Source organism: Corapipo altera, unplaced genomic scaffold (genome assembly GCF_003945725.1).
Source record: "Corapipo altera isolate COAL_440 unplaced genomic scaffold, ASM394572v1 150, whole genome shotgun sequence".
NCBI classification, from domain to species: domain Eukaryota; kingdom Metazoa; phylum Chordata; class Aves; order Passeriformes; family Pipridae; genus Corapipo; species Corapipo altera.
This window is the reverse complement of record NW_020884941.1, coordinates 2,014,593-2,032,385: the sequence shown is the minus strand read 5'-3', so window position 1 is coordinate 2,032,385 and position 17,793 is coordinate 2,014,593. Positions and strand designations below refer to the sequence as shown.

The 17,793-nt window shown below is 41.8% G+C and overlaps 1 long non-coding RNA gene across 1 annotated transcript; it reads left to right on the top strand.

Moving 5' to 3' along the window:
• Positions 1-4,018: 4,018 nt before the first annotated feature.
• Positions 4,019-17,128, top strand: LOC113955724. The gene is made up of 4 exons (XR_003530643.1): positions 4,019-4,274; positions 6,550-6,648; positions 10,101-10,234; positions 17,046-17,128. It is a non-coding gene; the product is annotated as an uncharacterized LOC113955724 (long non-coding RNA).
• Positions 17,129-17,793: the final 665 nt, after the last annotated feature.

Here is a 17,793-nt window from a genome sequence, read left to right as displayed (position 1 = left end):
ACCTCCGGCACGGGCACCGGCATCACCGCCGGGCACCGCAGCGGCACCGGGGCCCCGCGGGTCGCTGCCCGGACCCTCCTGGAGCCGCCTGCCGCCGGCAGGTCTCGCTGCTTCTGCCGCAGCCCCAGGCCGAAAATCCCCCCAAAACATTGGGAAAGCCCAAAAGCGGAGCTTGGCACCCCTCCGGAAGGGGCACAGCGCGTTCTGCCTGCTCGCTACCCTGAGCTCTAGAGGGGATCTTTTGGGTAGCAGAGCGGCTCTCGGGATCTTTCTGCTCAGTGGTTCGCCCTGGAGAACTGACTACAGCTTCCAACAGCCACCGGGGCTTGCTTTCAATTTCAGATTGTTTGGGATGTTCCCGGATAGCATTTGTCCTAAAGGTACCCTTAGTGAACGTTGGGAGTTGTAGTCAATTCTTCTCCTGGCACTGTTCTCTCTCCTGGGGTCAGGACTTGTTGGGTTTTCAATTTTGGTTTTGTTGTCTCACAATAGGAGAGAGGCTGAGGCAGAATAAGGCAGCATAAAACTGTATATTGTCACGTTTGCTGAGACCCCATTCCCTCAATTTCTGATTATGCTCTAATTTCAAATGATACTTTAATAGTGATTGAACTAAAACATTTTTAAGGAAACTTGTGCTTTTGATTCCTGGATTCTGCAGAAAGGAATTACAAGTGTTACAGCTTTTCTGTGCAGACCCGGTTTCCATGGGGCTTGCTTTCCTTTCCTCTACAGAATACTCAGACCACATTCATCTGTATGCAACAGCCCTGATGCATCAGTCCAAGGATGCTTTTGGCTGGGACAGTTGGTGACTGATGCAGTTTTCTAGCAGGGCTGGCTCCTGCCTCGTGTCAGACCCAGGGCCCTGGAGAGCTGCTGATTATTCGTAACAGTTAGAACACGAATTGTGGGAATGCAAACTTCCCTCTGGCCATCTGCCACTGGGACTTGGCCTTCCGTGGGGATACGCCCCAACAGCCCAGCCCGCGGGACCTGCCTATTCTCGCCCTTTTCTTGGCAGCGTCAGTTAACATTTGGGGTGCTTTTTGTAATGTGAGCTCCTGCTCTCCGAGGGCCAGGCAGACACCTGGTACCTCGTGCCAAGCTGCCAGCACCCGTCCCAGGGTGGTAACTGTTGGCCATTATGACCATCGTGATTTCTTTTGCGCTGGTGACCCAGAGGTGACGCTTCCTTTATCTCGTAGCAATTCCCCCAGGCACTGATTTTTCTAGTCCTTTTGTCCTGGCAGTCAACTGATGCTTACATTGCTGGAGAGAAGGATTCACCATAAGGTGAGCTGGTTGGAACAGCATTGGCCCTTTTGAAAGAACCCCTGCCCTGCCATGGGAGCTGTGCTTTCACAGATTTGATCATCGCTATTTAAACACAGGAGGGCGTTTAATATTTAAGCTGATTGTGAGCACCTTCTGCTGGAAGTGCCTACTAAAGCAAACCAAGCCTCCTGGTGTGATTAATGAAATCCATTGTGGCATCAATTTTCACCTCTAATTCTTTCTTCAGTGTATAAAACAAAAAGAGATTATACTGAGATGCTTTTAATCCCCCAAACAAAGCCTGAAGCAAAACCCGTAGCTGCAGCTGTTAGGATAGGGATGAGGAAAAGCTATTGCTTGGATGGAGAGGAAAAAACACATATAAATCAGTGGTATGTATTGTAAATATGTCACCATCTTAGTCAGGCATCTATGCAAGCTTAATACTCTTTTGGGGCCTATTGACTGCAAAACATTACTGTGTATCTGGAGTAACCTTGGATTAAAGCTTTGTTTACAACACATGTTATTGACTTCCACTTTAAAAAATAATAATTCAATTGTCCTTTGAATTTAATTATTGATTTGACTTTTTAGAAATATATTAGGTTACTATTTTTTAAAACTCCTTTGTCTGTTATTTTACTAGTATTTTATTTTGTGTGTGTTATCCCATTCGAATATCCATGAAAAGCTATTAAGAATATAATAATACAGTTTATTTAGAGTCATATGGTGGCATTATCTATTAGGATCCTTGAATTTATTTCAGCTGAGAGCTGGTACAGTTGCTGCCCATAAGTGGACACTCGACTCCCATTTCTGCTCTTCTTCCCCTTACTAAGCTTGGTTATGTCCTTTGGAGAGCCTCAGCCCAGAAAACAGAATAAATTAGTTACATGAAACAAGTGAAACAGGAGGTTGCTGTTTTTTAATTGCACTGCTGAAACCTGATGTGAGACATCACTCCTCAGGTACTGAGAACTGCAGGAGTGAGTAGTTCTTCTGGAGATTTAGATCAAACATTTCAAGAGTTGATGCTCTTGCAACACGGAATATTCCTGTGTGTAAAGCACAAATTATCCTTCAGCCTGGAAATCACCACAGGGATGACCCTTTCTGAAAATGCAAAAAGGCCAGACTGGCTCAAGCACACAGAGAACTGAGAGCAAGTGATGTCATCACAGAACACAAAAATGTCACCTTTTCCAGGACATATAAAGGCCTTTTCTGTGAAACTGGGAAACAAGGGTGAAAATAACACATAGGTATAAGGGAGTGGTGTAAGATTGCCTGTAAGAGGATCAATCATTCTTTTCTTACTCAGATGAAAAACTTAGAGGTCTGTATAAGAAAATCAAGTAGCAAAAAGTTCTGTCCTTATGGGGCAAAAGGACAGCACTGACTTTGTCCCTAAGTAATTTCCCCTTCTTGCATTTCCTCATCCCACGATGAACCCATTCAGTAAATAAGCCATGGGGATGGTTGGAGAACTCGACTCAAGAAGCCATTCAGAACAACCTGCCAGTGCAATTCACTCTGCTAAACAGGTTCCTAAAAAAGCAAGACACTGAAACCAGCAATCCAGCTTAAGCTGTGGGTACAGCAATGTGTGTTGTCCTTCCCAGAGGGCCAAGGAGAGGTGAACTCTAAGCTGTGCAGGCTCTTCAAGCCCAGTGTCAAGTACATTGCTAAATCCAATGCTTTGAAATCTGTATCCTGCCTTCCAGGAATTTCACTGGTTGGTCTCTTCACAAAGGAATTGTGGCAGAGAGTCTGGACCTTTAGAGGTTACACTAACAAATGCTGGAGCATGTAGGACTGTATGAGTTAAGCAGGTCAAAACATTTTTAACACATCAGAAAAGTCACAAATCCAATATATGTCCAAGTGCTTCAATCAATACCTTCACCCCAGTTGTGAAGGCAGCACTCAGAAAACAAGCTGAGCTCCTTTTTTATTTAAAGGGAGGAAAAAGACGTGTTGTGGAAAAGCCACAGCCAGACCTGTAAAAGTAGATTATTGTCCTGTGCTTTTAAAGCTCCCTGTGGTGAGAAAGGAATTCCCATCAGCATCTTTAATCTTCCTGTCAGTGGGCTGACAGACTTCCAGGAGAGGCAGCACAAGCTATCAGGTTTCTTTTCCCGTTCTCTCTCTCTCTCTCTCTCTTTCCCTCTCCCTCCCTCTCCCCTTCTCCCTCACCCCCCTTTTTTGAGTGATTAATTGCCTTATTTTCTCTTTGCTTTACTGCACATTATTTCTGACAAATGTTTCAGTTTTTCTGGTTGTTTGGGACCTCTGTGCCGAGGTGTTTGTGTGCCACAGCCTCCTGCTGCAAGATGGGCAGCAAGAGGTGCAGGTAGACTCAGAGTTTGCTGTTACCCTAGTGAATAATTAAAGGACATATGTGTCTTGCTTTCAAATCAGGCCAGAACTGCAAAGCCAGAGATAAGGCTCATGTGTGACCTTTCCTCCTCTTTGCTTCTGTAATGTCCAAAGCTACGTGGCACATGTGTGCCAGGGTTTTCCCTGGTGCTGGGTAGAGAAAATACAAGACGGGAAGGTATATTTGCAAAAGTTGATAAGGGAGAAAAGAACAGAAATTTCTCATTAAACAGAAGGGAAAAGAAAGCTGTTATGAGTGTGTTAGCCAAGCAACACCTAGTAAAATAAAAGACCATCCTGATTTTTCTCAATATCCCCACAGAGTTTCTGACAAGTTTGTTTTTTTCCGGGGTTATCAATAATACATCAGAGCAGAAAGAGCACTCACCCACCAAGGTGACTCATAACATCAAAATCAGTGGAAACATCCCTTGACTGCTAAGGTGCAAAGCATGGCCTGGGTGACTCAGGAACGCCCAAGGACAGAGCCAACACCATGCTGTGCTCACCCTGCCTGTGTGTAAGGAACAAGGGGTTCAAGAACAGGGAAACAATTTTGACTTGTGGTATGGAACACAGAAGTATCATGCTGAGACATCTGAGTTAGAGATGTGAATACTTTGCACCATAGCTTTTAGTCTTTTTGAGGTGTAAAGTTTGGAAATATGCTGGAACAGCCTCTCCAGAACAAAATTGTCAGTGCTGGGAACAAGCAGAACTACTCTGGAGCTGGAGGAGTTGTGTGACCAATATTTCAGGTCAGCTTGATCTGTTTGGGGTACTACAGCAGCAATTTAACTTTGGTTCACACCTGGCCCTCACCTGACACACAGGCTACTTTGTACCTGGGACTTTTTCTTGACTTACCATGCTCCAGGTAGACTCTGGACACAGGATCCAAACTGGCTCCTTCTTGCAGTGGCAGTCTTCCAACACTTCCCCCAGGATGGCTCACATACTCTTGCACCAGCTGCAGGGATTCCTGGTGTGTGCCTTCAGCATCCTGTTACAGACATTGCTGCCCAGAGCTGCTGCAGCACCACTTATTGCTTCAGGCTTTCTCAGATGGACAAGCTGCAGGGAAACAAAAACTGTCCTGGGGACATGGTGAGCACAACAGGATCCAGAGCAACCTGGGATGGGGCCGTGCAGGGTGAGGAGAGGTGTTGGGTCTGAGCCCTTCCACACAAACCTGGCTCTGGGGCTTGCTGCTTCTGCACCCCACTGAAAGAGTAAGGATGTAAGGGCTCCATGGGGAGATGTAGATCTACATCTAGACTAGGGCTGTGTTTTTCAATGAAGTAGGTGTTTTCAGCAGTGAGTGTAAGCCACTTCCTCTTGGATCTTACCACATGACAATGCTTGACAAGCCTTTGTGGAACAAACACCCCTTTTGAGAAATATAAAGTAGCCTCCTGTACCTTTGCTCATATGAAGACACCAAGTGAGAGGGATGTTCTTGCCTGTATTTCTTTACAGCAAACCCTCAGATCCTAAAATTGCCTGTCATGGTGTTGCCCATGGAGTTCTGCAACCATGAAATGATTGGACATGACTTTGTGCTTTGCTGTGGGGAAAAATATTTGTTTGCTATTATCTTGCTCTGCTTCTTAGGGATATGCTGTGATTTGTAATGACTCATGTTAGGAATGCTGCTCTTTGATCTGGCATTACTGGATTGTAATTGAATATGTTGACACATGGCAATGTGGGGTTTAATGCAGCCTCTTTCACTCACTGTTGTGGTCAATTATTTCATGATAATGGCAACTCTGCCAGGTATTTTTGCTTCATTGAGCAATTATGTTGTTATGGAAACTGGTGTTCTATAAATTATATGAAGAGAGACCTGATTCACTTCTTGGGAACAAGAAATTTTAAAGTAAAAAGTACAGGATAATAGGGGTTTTTTATTAGCTGTATATTTATTTGTGTAACTACAAATCCTTAGGGCCTGCTAACTCCTTGGTGCAAACACCACCAGCTTCGTATCCTCGCAGGATCTGCTCAGTTGTTGTCCCTCCTTAGAGAATATGTGATTAATGGATGCTCACAGTTGAAGATGAGGTTGTTCCTGCCTGTGTTTAAGTGATGTCCTGGCCAACCTTGCTGGATTTCAAGAACATTTCTGTGTTCCACCTGCAGGGCTCGTGAGCTTCAAAAACCTTGCTCTGGCTGTGCTGTGGTCACTGCTGTGTGTGGCTGTAGCAGGAAGGATTTGTCCTTTGAGAGCAAGATTTATGGAGGACTGGACACTGCAAGAGATTGATAATCTGATACAAGAACCTCTTGCTCCTGTTCAATCATTTAAACATTTCAGAGAGGATATGTGTCTAAGAGAGTTTCCTTTCCATCTCTTGCTGGTTTCTTGCCTTAAGGTGAAGGAATGTGCAGCTTTAAGAGATTTTTAGTTTGGGGTATTTTGCCCAAACTAAACTTACCCTTTCAACCAATGCAAAGGAATCCCCTTACTTACTAATCCCAAGCACTGGAAAAAGTCCCAGAACCTGAACTGGGCCAGAGTTCAAGGCCAGAGTTCAAGGCCAGAGTTCAGGAGCCAGACAATCCTGCCCAGGTGGAGGCACCCTGGATATGTGCAGCACAGAAGCTTTCACAAGGAGCTTTTGCAGCACCCATTACCTATGAGAGTAATCCCCTTTCATCCCCTGAGCTGTTTCCTCAGCACTTTCCAAGAGCACGAACTTCGATAAACATGTGGGTGGGAAACCATTGAACAGAAGTAATTAAGTTGCTCCTGGTGAGCTGAAGCTCATTCTACATGGATGAGGGGCCCTGCATTAGCTTGAGGTAGTCAGTGCTATTCCCCAGCATCCTTCCCCTTTTTCACGCTTTCAAACTGTGATTTCTTCCATTTCTTTTTAACAGCTGAGTTACTAGAAAGAGTGTTGTCACCTTACACACGTTCAGCCTAAGCCCGAAGTCAACTGCCTGATCTTTTTGATATCCAGATGCTGTGGCAGGCAGGTGAGATGTCTGTCAGTGTGTGTTCTGGTAACAGGATCATATTGGGAAACATTCTTGGTTTTCATCTTCCACATATCAGTTTCAGCTGGAAAAGCCAGCTGTTGCTTCTTAATGTTGATTAAATATTACGTTGCTTTGTAGTATTTACTGAATACTAGCTCATGAGAAACAGCTGAAACAGGTGTTCAGAGAGAAACCAACACTAAAAAAGGAGTGAAAGAAGCTACAAAAGTTCTGAATATTTAAGTCAGAGAAGTCCAAGTGACTTCTATTCAAAATGCCCATTCCTTTCTTTTGGAAGGTGAAGTGGTGTCTGTGAATACCACAGGACAGGGACCACATTCAGCCTCCCTGAGCCTCAGGAAAAGGGCTCTGCAGGGTGGTCCAGAGCAGGAACCCCTTCTTGTCTTGGCTCTGCAGGGCACCTGGAAATCTCTTTCCTCTTCTGGCCTGGCCACGGGGAGACCTGCAAGTACTAGGAAATGAGTTTCCAGATGATAATGTTTCCCTGAGTAGTGGTGTTTAATTTGAGAGCAGTAATCAACCTTGATATAAAAATACCCAAGTCTTAATCTCTCCAGAAAAATGGAAATCTTATGTCTTCTCATTCTAGTTGCTGCTTTCTAAATCTCCTTCAATTTGTCAGAACCCTTCCACTTCACAGAGTGGAGAGCTGCCAGACTGGTATATCATCTCTCTGGGGTCTGCTGCCCACGTAGCAGGTAGCACATTCAAATTCAAAATAGCAGACTTTATAAGAGTGCAGGACAGCTTCAGTTGGCAGTAGAAAATTTGGGTTCTTTACAAATGTGGTTACATATTGCTGTATGAGAACAATTCACAATGAAATAAAACTTGCTATGAGTAATTTCCATTTTAAGCACATACAATGTATAAGAGTTTCCAAAAGAAAAAGAATTGCCAAATAATAGCTAAGACATACAGTTGAATTATGGGTATTGGTTTCTGTTGTTTAATTACCTGCAAACTGCACTATACTGCTGGAAAGGCAACAGCAGAACAGTTCAGCTCTCTTTCATTGGGCAAATGTATTTCTTTAGGATTATAAAGTAAATTATTTTCCATCATTTATACTGCTCAGAAAAGTAAATTATTTCCCATCATTTATACTGCTCAGAAAACCAACGCCTCTTTTCTCCCCATTTGGGGTCTTGCATCACTGACAGAAGCAAATCTTTGAGAGCTTTTTTTATTTGCCTGCTGTAGTGCAAGCACAAGAACTGCTCTGCACAGCACTGTGCAAAGATCCCCGAATGTTACACACGTGAAGTGGCATCAGCTTTTGGAGAGGCTGCAAACCCAGACCTTTCCCTAACCTACACATCACCCCTTCCTGGATTTCCAAGCAGTCCAAACTGTAAGAAGGGAAGTCTTGGAGTAACATTGTTCTGTAATCCCTGTTGCTCTTCTATAGAGAGATGAAGAGAAGCCAAGGCAGTAACTTGCCAGCAGCCCCCAATTCCAAGTCATGCAAATCTCTTGTTGAAGTTGTGACCCTTAGATTACAATTTCTCTTCAAAAGCTGTCACAAGAGGAAAACAAAAGAGTTCCTGTCAATATCTTCTTGTAGTGACTACACTGCTTTGGTTTTGTGAGAGGGACCTCAAGGATCAAGGAGGGAGATGCTGTGACACAGCTGAAGTCACAGATGTGGGACGGTGATGGTATAAAAGAGCTGAATAGAACATGAGCAAGAAAGAAGGTCACAGCTCCAGAGAACTTGAGATCAAAACATAAGGCACATGGAAAACATGAAAGAGATTGTTCTTAAATACCAGAAAGGAGCAATGGGGAGAATGAATCCATATTACAGTAAATTTATTGGTCAGCTTTTAAATTGTGAGATAAATTGTGAGATAAATTGTGCTTGTAATTTAAAAAAGTATTTCTTTCTTCCTGCTGGGAGGACCTAGTTGACACCAGCTGTAAATGTGTTAGGACAGAAAAATCAAAGTGTTTAACTGCTGCGAGGCACTCTCATCATATCATAATGCCTTTTGAAGCAGTAATTCAATGATTGATCAGAGGAGATCTAATTAACTAACTACATTATATGAAAAAAGCAGCCATGAAGAAAGCTGTGATACTCTGGGTATCACATTCATCAGAATCTTCGCTCTGCTGCATGGGTGTGGGTGTTCTATGGAAAAGCCAAACCTTCATTCAATGTATCACCTAAAAATAAACCTTAAGATTAAAAGTTTCCTTTCTCTTTCTATCCTGCCTTTCCCATGTTATTGCTTTGCATACTTCTAGACACTTTAGGAAGTGCATAGACCATATTTGTCACTGAAATATTCAGCATTCAGTTAACTGCTTAAATCTAATATTCACCCACACATGATCTATATTGAGGTGAAATTCAGATACGAGCATTACCTTAACAAAGTGTCTTCTATTCTCATTTCCCATTTTTACATTTTGCTGTACAGCATTCCGTGCCTGCAGAGGCCTGGTGAGCTCAGTCACATCAGAAATGACATTTATGAACATGTAGCGCAGCCTCGGCGCGAGTTCACAGCAAACTTCTCCCATGGGGTGTGTGAAGGCAGCGTGACCTGCAACAGGACAGACGAGAGGCGTGACAAAAATAAAGCCAAATATAATTCACTGGGATCGATGAGTACTTGACATGATGTTGTAGAGGATGTAGAGATCGGCTGCATATTTTGCTGACCTGATGGCCTTTCATCCTGGATGCAGAGGCTGTGATAAAGCTCCACAGCAACTCAGGCTCTCCAGCAGAGCTGGGTTTGGCTGAATGCCCTTTGCTCTGTGATTCTCCTCTCTCTTGGAGATCAGGTCATTTTATAAAGCTTCCAGACACAATCTTTTGAATCACATGAAATCAGCCTTGTTAGGCAGGAAGGGAAGAGTCATCAGAACTCACCTCACACGCGTGATTTCAGTGCTGTGGGTTAGCTGGCCACATATTTGGGTATCTGGATTCTTTCAGCAACACTTTACTAGTAAAATTATATCTTAGTTTAAATAAATAATTTTTTTTTGCCTCTTTTAGGTCAGTGTTAGATGTAGCCTTATGTAAAGAATTTAATTAATTTTTATATTTTCCCTGCTGTTTCGATTTAAGGACATCACATAGATGAATATTGCTTCCCCAAATTTACATTTAAGAGAAGAAATTTCAGTGAAGACTGAAAGGGAAGGAAGCAACTACCTTCCAAACATTCCACTATTGAATATCCTCCCCAAAGAGGCTGTATGGCTTCCTGTGCCATAGTCTGGCCCGTAGCTTGGAATCCTTGCTATTCCCTGGATGAGTTTTGTGTTGCTCAGTGTCTGTGACATGTAAGATACACACTGTGTCGGTTTTACTCCAGTGTTTAACTCCAAAGGAGTAACCTATATACAACTAACTGAAATATTTATGAGTTTGCCCTTCAAGTGTTTTTGTTTGCTTGGTGTTTCAGAACTTACTCAGTGGGAAAAAGAAGATGCTTCCACATAGCAGGATACGTCTGCAGAGCTCAGGAAATATTGTGTTACTCTTTGGGGCACATCAACATCCCCGCCCTGTGCAGGAGCCTCCCTGGACCTTGCTGTGGTAAGAGCAGCCTACTTTGATTTTTATTGTGTCTGCACATGCGTCACCCTCGGTTGCTTCCCTTTTCCTCCTGATGACTTAGCAGCTCAATAATGTGCAGCATAACTAACCTGAAGTGCTAAAGCCACCAGAAATTGGAAAATCATTCAGCAGCACAGCCGGGAGTCAGACTAAGGGCCCACCCCCAGCCGACTGGGGGAAAAGGCTTCTGGGTGAAGGAGGTGATTTATGGGAATCATTTCTCAACTGCTATAGAATGAGGGCTTAGAGCTGGAAGGAGAATCTGGAATAAAGGAATCTACATCTTTGGAAAAGTGCCTTGCACTGTGCTTCCAATAATGTTTTGTTTTAAAAGCTGGAGTTGTATTTATAGAAAATTAAAATGGGGTTCTCCTGTGCCAGCATATGCTCTGGAAATGATCCTCCAGCCTTTCATGTCTAGTATTCTAACATGCTTCCATTAGCTATCTATTAGTATCTATTAGCTGTTAGTCTGTTAAACTCTTCCTGTATCTCAATTCTTTGAAGAATAACAGTAGTTTGATATAGTTGGAGAACGCTGAGTAGGCAAGTGATCGTGTTTATAAAACAGAAACATTATGTTCCTCTTTATTTACAATCACTGTAAATGGAAAATGCATCTATTGTTTGTGTTTCTCTGAAATTAGGTATCACTCTTTCAGACACCTGAAGACCCATTATCACCTCCAGAATTTTTGTGTTCCTTTGTCTGTGAGAGAAAATGCCCTTTATTGGCTGATCTCAGAAATACCATCTCATCAATTGGGAACCAATTTAGAATCCTTTTAATTCAGCAGGTCATTAGAATATATATGGTACTTCCAGGGAAAATTAAACCTTGTGGAAGTAATAAAAGACTGGCAGTTATATCTGATCAACAGTAATAGTCCAGCATCTAGGGAGATAATGATGATGTATTTCAACTCGGAAGCCTATCAACGTTTAACAAAGCTGAGTTTTGTATTTTTAGCCCATTGCAAAAACGCCAATAGCTGGGATTCTTTTTTTTTTATTTATTTTTTGGCTTTTGTTTTTTTTGGAAGTGGAGGGAATGGTAGAAAGACAGACAGCTGCAGGGACTTGCAGCACATTCTGATTCTTTAGTTTGTTTGACCTGATTTAACAAGCTTCCTCTGTTGAAATATCATCGCCTATGTTGGGAATTATGTCAGGAAGCACAATATGTGCAGTGTGGGTGAGTGAGCTTGCAAAAACTGTCAATGAAGATCAATTATAGGAATTATTGAATTACACATTAGATAAGAAGCAGATGACTTCTTTTTGCATGCAAGTGCAGTGTTGACTATTTTTGTCTAAATTAAAATACAGCCATATAGGCAGTGAAAACCTGTCACTAAGCGTCACAAGCTGCCCAGGCTTATTGATTATTTTCTTCTTTACGACTGAGGTCCTGCAGTCTCGTGGGTTTTGGCACGAAGCACTGTGCAGATGAAGCCAGAGAGCATCAATCCACTAACAACGTGCAATTTATATGCAGCTTGGGCAGAAATAGCCCTTTACAAATTACTTGATAGTGATGCAAAGGAAAATGTTATTTAGCAGTTGCCATTTTCTGATGTGTTGGTACTCCTGAATCGTGCTGTGGGAGTTGTGTGTCCTTCTCTCATACCACAGCTGGGCAGTCAACAACAGGCTGGTGAGACAGGCTTGTTCCTGCACCTTCTTCATTTATAAATACCTTGTATCAGCCTGTTTACTGGATATCTTTGAATGCTGAATAGTATTTTTTGCCTCAGGAGGCTACAGATAAGGTGGCAAGATTGGTTCTAGAATAGCCATCCTTTTGCAGACTCTACCCAGCTGCTGAACACCACTGCCAGCACTGCCTGGCTCTGCCTCTGGCTCAGCTTGGAGCTGAAGAATTCCAGAGAAACAGGAGGATTTAAAGAACCCTATTCAAGAGAGAAATAGCACCTCTTATTCACAGGAACAAGATGATATATCACCTTTTGAAGCTGGGGTACTGAAAGGCATCAGAACGAAAGCCAGGGGAATATAGAGAGGACAGAGGTACAACAAACACTGCAGCCTGTGTGCAAATCTCTTCTATTCCAGCATCTTGTATTCTAAATAATCTTTGTTTCCCAACACCTATTCATGATGGATTGGGTTGATGTAGAACCCAGCCTCCTCCACTGCTTTTACTGCTGCTTTCTGGAGGATTTTAGGAGGGTAGCTGATGTTCTGCTTTAGAAATGTTGTAAGCAAATAACAATTACTTAGCATAGATTTTTGGTGGTTGTTTTTTGTCATTTTCAGGTTGGCTATTAGGCTTTTTCTGATAACTGATATGAAAAGCTGACTACTTTCTTCTTCATGCTTAAAAGGTTCAAGATGTAATGTGTCCTATGCCCCAACAAGTCTGAACCTCTCCCCTTGTTTGCCAGGGAGTAATTGCTCTCAGCTGTTCTCATCCACCAGCACAGTTTATTAATGTTGCATCTGATCCATTTCAAAATTTCTGAGAAGCAACACAAAAGATCCATTGCTCTGAGGAAAACTGGACAGCGAAGCGATGGGAAGAGCAGAAAGCAGAAAATATTCTATTTTAGGGTTTATGTAATTCATTCAATTATAGATGAATTTGAAACTGTAGCATAAAACCACCTTTTATTAAAAAGCGATTTTTAAAATAAAAGCCCATCTGCAGAAATTTAAAAACACTGGGAAAAAAAAAAAGAAAAGTAGCCTAACCCCCTTTTTTTTGCAGGAAATGTTTATTCCATAGAAACTCTTTCCCGTGGAGTTTCTGTTCCTTTCAAGACTTACATTTTGGTATCCAGCATTTGGCTAAAAATGGCTAAGTGCAATTCCTTGGCAGACCAACAGAGTTGCATCATTGCAACAACTTCACACCGTGCTTTATTTCTGAGAAAGAATATACTGGTTTTGTAGCCTTTTCTTTCCAGGTAGTAAAGGAAATTTAAAAGTGTAAGGAAACAATGTAAGCCAGGCCAATCACTGTGAGGAATCACAGCACTCCAAAAAAAGCAATTTGACCAGGCAGTGACCTCCAGAGCAGCCAGAAAGTGTCATTCAGTTCCTTTATGAACCTTATGCTACTTCCTTGTTTGTCAGTGTAATCTCTTAATCACTTATTCATCACAATTCTTAACATGGAAAAGCTGTTTAAAAATCTGAATCCCACAATAGTCACTATAAAATATTCCTTGGCCTCCAAGCAAACAGTATAGAACTAATTCTAGAGGAATTAAATAAAGTAACGTGTAGGCTGTCATTGCTGAGCTCTTCAAGACAGGAATGAACACACCCACTCAGAGCAAGAACATCTCAAATCTGTAAAGCACCAAAATCGTGATTCCAGATTAAAAACTAGACAGGCAATCAAATCTAAATTTCTTTTAGTCTTACCTGGAAGAGTCTTTCAATGTTAAAGCTGCCATTGCCTCATCTGATGGTTTTATTTATACTGTGCACAAAGTGCTATTATTGTTCCTTTTTACCCTCTTCACACTTCCCACCATGTTACAAGGCTGCACAACACAGATCATTGTTTACTTAAATTTTTGGAATAAATATTCAAAGGAAAAATATAGAATTTATTTCATGTTCAATCATATGAATATGTGCTTCCTTCTCCTTAGAGGTGGGTCGTCACAATGAAGAATCCAAGTCTATCTCTGTATCTAAATTCACCAGAGTTAGTAAAAAGTTGTGGGTTTTTTTGTTTTGGCTTGTTGGGTTTTTTTAAAAAGCTGACATAATTTTAGCAGACATATTTTGTTTAATCTATTTTTATACTTAATTTTGATGCTTCAGTCTGGCAGTATTTGTTTTTCTAAACTGTAGGTTAGAGCAAGAGATTTTATTTTGCTTTTAGATGACAAATCTTGGAACCCTGTAGTATGTTGTAGTATTTTGGGAGCAGTGGATGCTTAGCCTGGAGAAAAGGAGGCTCAGGGGGGACCTTATCACTCTGTACAACTACCTGACAGGAGGCTGGAGCCAGGTGGGGGTTGGTCTCTTCTCCCAGGTTACAGGTGACAGGACAAGAAGAAAAGGCCTCAAGTTGTGCCAAGAGAGGTCTAGACTGGATATTGGGAAAAATGTCTTCACTGAAGGGAGAGCGGTCAGGCACTGGAACGGGCTGCCCAGGGCAGTGGTGGAGTCACCACCCCCGGGAGTGTTCAGAACCCATGTGGATGTGGCACTTGGGACATGGTTTAGTGGTGGCCTTGGCAGTGTGGGGTTATCGGTTGGACTCGGTGATCCTGGAGGACTTTTCCAACCCTAAGGATCCTGGGATGCTGTGGTGCACCTGCCAGCCAACACTGGGCTGCAGGAAGGCACCTTGTACTTTCCAATGGCTTCTCCAGCAGAGATAACAGGAGTATGGATTTGATATGAGCAGGTTCTTCCCAACTGAATCGAGTTTTCAACTGGCATTGAACTGACCTATTTAAAACCCCAACCAAACAAACTAACAAACATCCCTGTTTCAGAAAGGGAGATATTTTCTACTCTGATTCAGTGATGCTTCCCTCATGGCTGCCTGCCATGTTGTTACATCCTGTAGTGCCAACAGAAATATAATCTTATTTATTCCAGAAAATTCCAAACAATAACTAGATCTGTTCTCCCTCAAATCACCACGGTACAGTGACACATGAGTATCTTTCAATACCAGCTAAATCCTGAATTAATCCAGCCAGAGGTTTCTGGGTGTGCAGGGCTCTGCAAGGCATCCTTGCACGGGCAGGGAGATGTGTCTGGCACGTCTCTGCCCCTGGCTGATCCCCGGGATCAACTAAGAGCCTTCTACTTATACTAACACAGAAGGGCTCTTTTTGGACACTTTCCCTCAAGGATGGTCAGATTTCCAGTTTCCAAATATAGTCTGTGGACTGGATCGAGCCAGAAATTCTTTCCCCACAAATCAGGATACACAGTGTTCTGGAACCCACAGGAGGCTGGGAATGCCAGGTTCCTAAATGGAACTTTGACACATGGTGATGAAGCACCAATGCTCATCCCACAAACAAGCAAATTACTGTTGTAGTAAGTGAAAGCGTGTCCTTCCTGCAGAAATCTTGTTGATTTAAGGCAAGGAAAGAGTCTTGCTGCAAACATTCAGGATTCGTTCATCCTAGGACCAATATACGATTAAATTTTAATAATGAGTTTTAATTGTGCTCTCAAAAGAATTCGGTGTCTTCACCATAAATGTATGTCTGTTCACAATTTCTTTTGGAATCTGGGTAAAATATAATTGGAAATGGCAATTTTTTTCATGATTCACTGAATTCCAGAGTAACTGAGTGTTTTGTTAGATGCAATTTCCAGCTGATAAACTGCAGCTGTTCCATTCTAGGTTTTATCTCCTAAGCCAGAGTTCAAGGTTGTCTTCCCTTCTGCATCAGTGAAAACATGCAAGTGGTTCTTTAGTGACATTTAAAACAAAACATTTATTATAGTGGCTCAGATACTTTGTCAGTTTTGCTTTAATTAAGCGCCTGTCACTTGTTGCTCTGCAACATGTAATTCCCATTAAGTCATGACAAATTTAGTTTTCAGCTGCTCCAGAAGATGTTAATGTGAGTACATCAATATTCATGTGTCTTGACAGATCGTGAGGTTTAATAAATTGCTTTCTATAAAATAATTTCTGTGGAATCAGGGGTGTTCCTCTGATAGCACAAAGGAAGCATGACGCTCAGATATATAAAATATAATTTATTTTTCACTGCATCTAAAATTTAATAAATTATTTCTCCAGAAAGTAATGAGAGATTTGGATTAGGCTAAATATATAAAAAAAGTGGAAGACAATTAGGATTAAAAAAATCTTCACTTTCATGTGGTTAAACGCTCAGTTTGCACATAAGGAAAGATTGTCAATGACTCAATTCTGTTAGCATTTCATTTTGGTCACACCAGAAATTTATCATGATTATGTTTTGGCTTACAGAGCAATTCAGGACCTGGCTGTGTTAGGAGAGTTTGGTCAGAAAACATGGGCAGTGTGTGCTGGAATGAGGAATCCTCAGAACTGGGATTTGGTCTGAAGAGCACCACATGTGTCTGCTTGCATTTTTATAAATAAAAGATGATGGCTGTGTATCTAATAGGAAGGGCATGTGTATTTAGAGCTATTTTAATGGATTTTACTTCTGTAAATATAAAGAAAATAAAAGCAATGTATAAAAAAAGAAACACAATGAACATTTGCACTTATATAATACAATTATTAGTATATTGCTAATACAACAAAAAATGCCTTTAATATTTGAATCAAACTAACCTTGAAGAATATTACCAGGTGTAGCTCTGTGCCTAACTTGTAGTGGAAGTCTATGGAAGAAACCCCAAACAGCCTTTCAGGTCATTTAAAGTTTCATTTCCTTTCTGCTTATCCCAGGAAGATGACTGCAGAGTGGTCTTTTCCCAAAAATCCTCAGGAGGAAATTAAAAATATTGCAGAAGGAAAGACAATATAATTTGCTGATTATTATTTCTCTTTGCCTTCCTATCTTTGAAAAGGAATTTATTTACCTCTTCCATAACTGTTATTCCCAAAGATGTATTGTGCAAATATTTCTGTCCCCTGGAATGTGCATGACTTTTATATCTAGGTTGGATACTTTGTGATAGTTTGGGAAAAGAAAGTGGAACAAAATGTGCCAGAGACTTAAGGATTGTTTAGGTCCCATTAAGTGAAGGTGAGAGCTACCATTAGCAAGGGTTTATGACAGCATTTGAGTCAACCAAATTTATTTGATTTTATTTGACTTGATTTGTTTTGATACAGAAAGTGGTAACCCAGCTGTGCTCAGAGTTAGGGCTGGGGAAAAAAAACAACAGAAGAACTTGGTTTATTACAAGATCTTTTAAATACTGATGAGTTAGAGAAAGGCATAGAGCTGATAAAGGATAATTAATTTTTTGTTTTTATATAGAATTATAGACTAGCTATAGATTAACTGTGGTAAAGGCAAGCCATTACATTCAAGCAAAGAATTGCTGAAGTACTTGATGTATTTCTGGGGTCCATATGCCCTGGAAGCCTGGGTTGCAGACCCCAGCTCTGCATGAGTAGATCAGGGAGGACAAAAAAATACTTTCTTTGGTCATGCTTAGCTGTCAGCACTGTGGTAGCACAACCCCTGTTTATTACTTCCCAGCCACATATAAATCCATTGGCACCCTGGGAGCAGCCACGAGCGTCTCACTGCTCCACAGATGAAGATATTTCGGAGTGCTGCTGCTGTAAATACAGAAGTTCTCAGCCAGATGGTGCTGGGGGGGACTTGGCAGCTCTCTGCCCATTAAAATATGGTGAGGTTAGTTTGAATGAGGATCTGAGTGCCAGGTCCTTGGCAAAAATCTGGTGTACCTGCGTGCCTGGTCTTTTACATTTAGTGTCTTATACCTCGGGCAAGCCTGAAGGGTGTTACAGTGACAAGTAATTTTGGGAACACAGTCACCTTGGAGCACAATCCAACAGCATGAGGGAGGAGAATTTGGGCCAAGGAAATAAAGGGAAACCCCTACTCTTA